This window comes from Sciurus carolinensis, chromosome 7 (genome assembly GCF_902686445.1).
Source record: "Sciurus carolinensis chromosome 7, mSciCar1.2, whole genome shotgun sequence".
NCBI classification, from domain to species: Eukaryota; Metazoa; Chordata; class Mammalia; order Rodentia; family Sciuridae; genus Sciurus; species Sciurus carolinensis.
The window spans coordinates 67,715,200-67,723,844 of record NC_062219.1 but is presented as its reverse complement, the minus strand read 5'-3'; positions in this window follow the sequence as shown (position 1 = coordinate 67,723,844).

Below are 8,645 nucleotides of genomic sequence, written 5' to 3'. Positions count from 1 at the left end.
AAGAAGCCATCAAAATCCTACCAAGCAAGAAAAGTCTAGGACCAGATGAATTCTCAACCAAATTCTACAAGTCCTTTAAAGAAGAACTAATACCAATACTCCTCAAAGTATTCCAGGAAATAGAAAAGGAGGGAACCCCTTCCAAATTCACTCTATGAAGACAGTATCACTCTGATACCAAAACCAGACAAAGACTCATTAAGGAAAGAAAACTTTAGATCAATATCCCTGATGAACATAGATACAAAAATCTATAACAAAAGACTGGCAAATCACATAAAAAATATATTTAAAAGATAGTGCACCATGATCAAGCAGGGTTTATCCCAGGGATGCAAGGTTGATTCAATATCTCTGGAAATCAATGAATGTAATCCATCACATCAATAGACTTAAAGTTAAAAATCATATGATTATTTCAATAGATGCTGAGAAAGCATTTGATAAAATACAGCACCCCTTCATGCTTAAAACACTAGAAAAAATAAGAACAGTAGGAACATACCTCAACATTGTAAAGGCTATCTATGCTAAGCCCAAGGCCAACATCATTCTGAATGGAGAAAAACTGAAAACATTTACCTTAAAAACTGGAACAAGACAGGGATTCCCTCTTTCACCACTTCTATTCAACATTGTCCTTGAAACAATAGCCAGGGCAAAGAAATTAAAGAGATACAAATAGGAAAAGAAGAACTCAAGCTGTCACTATTTGCTGATGACAAGATTCTATATTTAGAGGATCCAAAAAACTCCACTAGAAAACTTCTAGAACTAGTAAATGAACTCAGCAAAGTAGCAGGATATAAAATCAATATGCGTAAATCTAATGTATTTCTATTCATAAGTGATGAATCCTCTGAAAGAGAAATTAGGAAAACCCCTCCATTCATGATAGCCTCAAAAGAAAAAAAAAAAAAAAAAAAAAAAACTTGGGAATCAATCTAACAAAAGAGGTGAAAGTTCTCTACAATGAAAACTACAGAATACTAAAGAAAGAAATTAAAGAAACCCTTAGAAGATGGAAAGGTCTCCCATGTTCTTGGATAGGCAGAATGGCAGAATTCATATTGTCAAAATGACCATTCTACAAAAAGTGCTATAAAGATTCAATGCAATTTCAATTAAAATCCCAATGACATTCCTCATAGAAATAGAGAAAGCAATCATGAACTTCATCTGGAAGAACAAGAGATCTTGAATAGCAAAAAGAATCCTGAGTAGAAAAAGTGAAGCAGGAGGTATCACAATACCAGACCTTAAACTATACTACAGAGCAATAGTAATAAAAATGGCATGGTGTTGGCACCAAAATAGACAGGCAGACCAATGGTACAGAAAAGAAGACACAGAGAGGAACCCACATAAATACAGTCACCTCATACTAGACAAAGGAGCCAAAAACCTACAACGGAGAAAAGATCACCTGTTCCACAAATGGTACTGTCATAACTGGAAATCCATATGCAGTAAAATGAAATTAAACCTCTATCTCTCACCCTGCACAAAACTCAACTCAAAATGGATAAAGGACTTAGGAATTAGACCAGAGACCCTGCACCTAATAGAAGAAAACTAGTACCAAATCTTCATCAAGTTGGCTTAGGATCAGACTTCCTTAACAAACTCCCAAAGCACAGGAAATCAAAACAACAATCAATAAGTGTGATGGACTCAAACTAAAAAGCTTTTTCTCAGCAAAGGATACAATAAATAATGTGAAAAGAGCCTACAGAGTGGGAGAAAATATTTTCCACATGCACTTCAGATAGAGCACTTATCTCCAAAATTTATAAAGAACTTACAAAACTTTACACCAAAAATAAAGAACCCAATCAATAAATGGCCCAAGGAACTGGACAGGCATTTTACAGAAGACAGACAATTAATAATATATGATGAATTGTTCAACATCTCTAGTAATTAAAGAAATACAAATTAAAACAACTTTAAGATTTCATCTTACTCCAATTAGAATGGATATTATCAAGAACACAAACAATAATAGATGTTGGCACGAATGTGGGGAAATCGGCACACTTTTACATTGCTGGTGGAGTTGCAAATTGGTGCAGCCACTCTAGAAAGCAGTGTGGAGAATTCTCAGAAAACTTGGAATGGAACTACCTTTTGACCCAGTTATCCCACTCCTCAGTTTATGCCCAAAGAATTTAAAATCAGCATACTACAGAGATGCGGTCACACCAATGTTCATGGCTGCTCAATTCACAATAGCTAGATTGTGGAACCAAACTCGATGCCCTTCAACAGATGAATGGATAAAGAAACAGTGGTGTATATACACAGTGGTATATTATTCAGCCACAAATAAGAATAATATTATGGCATTTGCACATAAGTGGATGGAATTGGAGAATATCATGCTAAGTGAAATAAGCCAATCCCCAAAATCCAAAGGCCAAATCTTTTCCTGCTAATTGGAGAAAGATATATAATTGGGGTTGGGAGTGGACAGTGAGAGAAGAATGGAGGAAATTTGGATTATGTAGAAGGAAATAAGAGGGAGGGAGGTATGAAAAATGGTGGAATGAGACAGACATCACTGCCCTATGTACATGTATGATTTTATGAATGGTGTGAATCTACATCATGTACAACCATAGAAACAAAATAATGTACCTCATTTGTGTATAATGAATCAAAATGCAGTCTATAAAACATTAAAAAAATTTAAAAAACATTTTAAAAAATTCTTATATACATTTACACCAGGAAAGATCTTGAAAAGCTTGATAGATGTTAACATTTTATCTTACTTAGTTTATAAGTATAAATATTATTTCAAAAAAGGGATAAACCAGATAAAAGGTATTCAAAACAGAAACCAAACACTTTTGAAGGTCTAGTGTGTCTAGTTGATAACAAGCAGTCATATGCCACTATTTGGCTTTTCATCTTAAAGCACACATCCAATTCAAATCAATGATTTTAAAATATGCTTAATGCCCTACATTTGAATCACCTTAATGATTAAGGTGTTCCTGTTAGACCTCATAATGGTATAAAATGTGTTTCTGTGCTACATTTACCCAAATTTCCATCACATGTACTGCATTCCTGCCCTGTAATATTGATGGACTATTCTGGTATCTGATTCTGATACTTTGGTATCTCTCACTGTTCTGCTTTACTTCTCATACAAAGGATACACACATTTTATATATATATACCACACATATATATTCACACATATTTTTATTTATTCACATATTCAAGTATATTTTGTATCATACTATTTATTTTATTTTTGTTATTGAGTTTTGGGGTTTTTTTTATATAATCTGGATATTATCTCCTTCTATACTGTATAGTTTGCATAATCAATCTCTCACTTTCCAAATACAATTATTGTGTCAAAAGCCTAAAGCTGTTGTGATAAAGTACTCAGAATTAAGGAACTAAAAACAAGTGAAATTTGTTCTGTAACAATCCTTGGAAAACAATTTTCCTGCAGGACAAGGCTAACTCAGAAGGCTTTAGGGAAGGAATCATTCCTTGCATTTTTCCAGATATTGTTGATTTCTAGAAACCCCTCATATTCCTTGACTTATGGCTACATCATTCATATGTTTGCCTCTAATTCTGTCTTCTGTGCCTAAGTGTTCATGTCTATGTTGGAATTTTTTAGAGTGGTCTCAGTTTATAAGAAGTCATCCCAAATGACCAACAGCTCTGTTATCAATCCTACTCACCCAACTCTTGTTAGAATTAACACAATGGAATTCAGATCATGCCACCGAGGGAGTCTTGGAGGTTATGTTTAAAATAGTCAGATTTTTCCTTGGGCCATAGCTTAGCAATAAAGCATTGTTCTTTAAACAAATCAGTTTCTGCAAGAGTAAAATCACACTTGGGAGGGAATGGAGAAAATGAAATTGGGGCGTCAAAGGGTTATAAGATTGACTTGTGGCTGCAAAGGAACAGGTATCTTAGGGTTGTGCAAGCCCTTTGAAGAATTGAGCAATTAAACCTTCTGATTAGAGTTTCCCCATGTTGAAGAGTTTCCACATAGTGGAGATAGAGATCCTTCTGTTACTAAAAGGCCTCTAGATCCTGTGGACACCGTGGAGACTCACTGGGGCAGGAGATAAGTCTTCATTTAACAGTCACCTTCTGGATCTTTCTCTTCTAAGATGGTGTTCCTTCAACTTTCTTCCAAATGGCATCTCTCCCTCTAACTTCCTATTTTCTTCCAAACAGTTTCATGTCTCTGTTATTATTAAAATAATCTCAGATATTGCTTACATCTAGTCATTTGTTTATCTTCTCAGAATTTCTAGAGTAAATAGACTAAAACTGTTACTTATGTGCCTTTACTATCCACTCATTTCACAATCTCATGTAGTCTTTTATTCACAGCTATTTCACCTGATCACCACCCACCAAATTTACTTGGGAATTTCTATAGCTTTGGATGCTTCATTACTAGTTTACATATTAATAGTCTCCTCCTTTAGAAACAAATTGTATTCTAATTCTTTAGACTGAGAAATCTTAATTTCTCAGTGCTTGTGCTTTTTTGACCATCTCTCTGATCTGTTAGCTGTATATGCTCCTGCACTTTCAACATAAGTAACTTCAACCTTTGTCACTAATTTTAATTCCATTTTTCCTTAGTGATCTAAACTCCAGGTCTCCTATTATCTCAATGTGAATGGTAGGTCATCAGTATTCTCTCTTGAGATATAGACCTCTTTCACAATAACCTGTTGATAACTCTACATACACATTGTTTCTCCAACAACTCTCATAGGTTGTTCCATTCCATATAATCAAAATTATTTCTAGCCATTCTTTTTAAATAGATTGCCATTCTCCTGTTTAACTCAGCTCAAAACCTTCATATTCCTTTCAATCTTTTCCTTCATTTCAAACACACAGGCAAGTAACTGCAAAGTCCTACAAGATTCCCATCTACTGTACTTCCTGCACTCACCTCTTCCTTCCATTTCTACTAACATACAAGCTAGTTTAGAACCTTGATACCTCTTGTTCTCTCTTTCTGAAATGATCTCCGTATCTTAATTTCTGTCATTTTAAACTCTCAAAATTTCCCTACTATGCCTTTAATGTAATTCAGATTCTCTTTCCTGCCTGAGCTTTGAAATCATCTGGGGTATTTCTGAAACAAACATCAAGGTTTACTTCTATAGATGCTCCTTTTACTGGCCTGGGGTTGGGGTCCTAGGCACAGCAAGCCATTCATTGTTGTTGATGTTGTCTTTTATTCTCAGATGATTTTAATATAGAGAACAATTTAGGCTGATAACTACTAATGGTCAAGCTATACCTAGGTTTTCTCAAACATGTCTAATTTTCTTACATCAAATCTACTTAACTAGTTTTCGTCCAGTTCCCTTTGTTATGGCAATTATTTCTCTGCCATAAGAGAGAAATTTACTATTAATTCACTGCACTTTAAAAATTTGTTCAATGTTATTACTTATAAAATAATCAGAAGTTTTTGTTCAAATTCCTCACACCCCAGTAAACTTCTCTTTCCTTCCAGATTATTTATCACATGTATATATGCACCAAGAAGGTTATGACATACATATACATATGTGTATATGTGTATTTATATATGTGTGTGCGTATATATATATGTGTGTGTGTGCATCTGTATATACATACATACATATATATATACACATATATATGTATATAATTTATTGTGGCAACTAGTTTATGACTTCTCGTTTACTCATCCCCAATATATACAGACTTTAGATGATCTCTAAATTTCTTTCTACTTAAAAACTGTGATTCTGTGATTCCAAATAAACCCTCAGATTGCAAAAAAAAATTCATGCTTTCTGCATACTTTACCTAAATTCTCAATCCAAACATTTCTAAGTTCTTGATGGTTTTTGTAATTAGAATTATGATCATGTCTAGCATGATATCGTCTACAATTCAATCTTTGAAGATGTCCATATAAACAAACAATAAAACCTCTGTTTTATCCTTCTAATTGTCCATGTATGACTTTTATTCCATTCTCATAGAAGGACATTTGTCTTTGGTTATACCCCTGCTGGATGATCAAGAATTTGTAGGTTGCCACTTTGTTCACCAAAGTCAATGTCCTTTCCTACTGTTCAGGTCAGTTATGGTTTTCCAGGGGTTTTTGAGGAGCCTCCTGGCTCCCTCACTCTTTTTCCTTTAGAAGTTGTGCCATCTGCCAGGATGGGCAACTGACAAAACAACTTAGACATATAGGTGCCTAAACATATCTAAATTTTTTAAGACATGGTTTTCCTAAATGATAAAAAACCTGATAAAGATAACAGTAAAAACAAGATATTATTTTATTCAAACAAAAAAATTGTTCTTTAAGTCAATTATTTTTTTATTTTTTCTATGAGAAATGTAGTATTTTAACAAAACCTTATTTTTACTTATACATAGATTTTATTTTTATATCAATCTATTAAGTCTTGAATCCAGAAAATTCTATTAATAATATATCTTAATTATATATACACTTACTTTTATGAAACTTATGCTTCATGAATTTGCAGCTTTCTCAGACCTTCTGAAACCTGATTATACCTTTGTTTTTCTCCTTTTTACTCTCTCAGGACAATCTGGTCATTTACTTTAGGACAAAAATCATCTTTTACAATATAATATCCTTTCTCAGCCTCATATGAAATGATTTTATTACTTTCCACTTTTCTCACAAAAAAAGATATATTTTTAAGTTTCTTGTGTCTCTTCTCCTGCCTGTTGACTCTTTCCCGTGTTATTTCTTCTTTACGTTTTGGAACAATCCTTCCAAAAATCTGAAATTAGAAAAAAAATACTCCTTTTTCAGTAAGATAAAATATGCTTTTTAATAATTTTCTTATGACATTTATTCCATTTACATTTACCCAATTTACCAATTTTCTCTACTTTTGAATACTTGTAGAAGCCTGGATATCAGACAAGCATAGTCGGTACCTTAAGTTATTTATTTGCCAAAGAAAACCCGTGAAAGTTGCTATACTGGAAACTTAGAAAGCAACCTGTTGCATCAAGGGTCACCCGCATCTCTGCTGATATGGTAACAAAATTTCTCAGGCACAGACACAGTGAGCCTGATGGAACCAATGGCCTCCTCATTCCAAGTACCACTTCTCACTTTTGAGAGATAATGCTGGAGCTTGGGCATAAAGGTAGTTGCTTTCCATCTGACTTCCTCTGGAGTGGTTGGGGCAGTCCTTTTTCCAGTGCATTAGTTTGGCAGTGTGTACACATCTTGGTCAAATTCAGGCTTATTTTGCAGGCAGGTGTGGCTGGAAGGCATAGGGGAGGAGTTAGCAGTTCCTGAACTTGGTAATTAGTGGAAGCAATTTTTCAAAAGCAGCTTGCATTTGATGAGAAACCTTGGTGTGGGAATCAGGGCCCTTCCTGCTCTGTGTCAGCACTGGCATGAAACAAGACATATAAACCATGTGAATATAATATAAAGCCCAGAAATAAATACACTAATGTACAGTTACCAGGCTACAAATGAGCAAAAACACACACTGAAAGACAGTATCTTTAATAAAGAGTGTTGAGAAAACTTGATATTCACATGTAGAAGATTGGAATCAGATTATTATCCTACCTAATTTACAAAAGTCAACTCGAAATGGATTAAAGCATTAAACACAAGTTTCAAAACTGTAAATTGACAGGAAGAAAATATAAACAAAAAGCTTCATGACATTGGTCTGGACAATGAATCTTTAGATATGACCCTGAAAAAAAATGCAACAAAAACAAAAGTAAACAAATGAATTACAATGCACTAAAAATTTCTTCACAACAAAAGAAACAACCCATAGAGAAAAAGAGTGCAACCTATTAAATGTGAAAGAATATTTGCAAGCCATAAATCTGAGAAGCAAGCATCTAAAATATGTTGCTCTTCTTCAGAATAAAAGAACAAACTATTCAATTAAAGAATTGGCCAAGAACATATATAGAAATTTCCCCGCAAAAGGATTACAAATGATCAAGAAGCTTATAAAAATTGCTGAACATTCCTTATTACTGGGGAAGTACAAAATCAATTCACAGTGATGTGCCACTTCACCCTTGTTAGAATGATTATTTTAAAAAAGACAAAAGATAGCAAGACCTGATCAAAATGTGGAAAAAAAGGAACTCATGTATACTGATGATGGAAATGTGAATGTGTATGGCAATTATGAAATACAGTATTAAGGTTCTGAAGAGTCAAAAGGTTTAATTAGGACAAATTTTTTATTTTGCAATTTCACCATTGGATATTTGTACCAAGGATAGGAAATTAATACGTTAAAACTATTTCTGACCTCCCATGATCTTTGCAACATTATTCACAATTGCCAAGATATGAAATCAAGTTAAGTGTCCTTCAATGTATTGTTGGATAAAGAAAATTCGAGAGAGGCACACCCTCAGTGGAACACTATTTAGCTTTTATAAAATACGGACAGCATAAGCCTGGTATGGTGGCACACACCTGTAATCCCCAGGTGAGACAGGAGGATCATGAGTTCAAAGCCAATCTCAGCAACTTAGTGAGGCACTAAGAAATTTAGTGAGACCCTGTCTCAAATAAAATATAAAAAGGGCTAGGAATGTGGCTCAGTTGTTAAGTACCC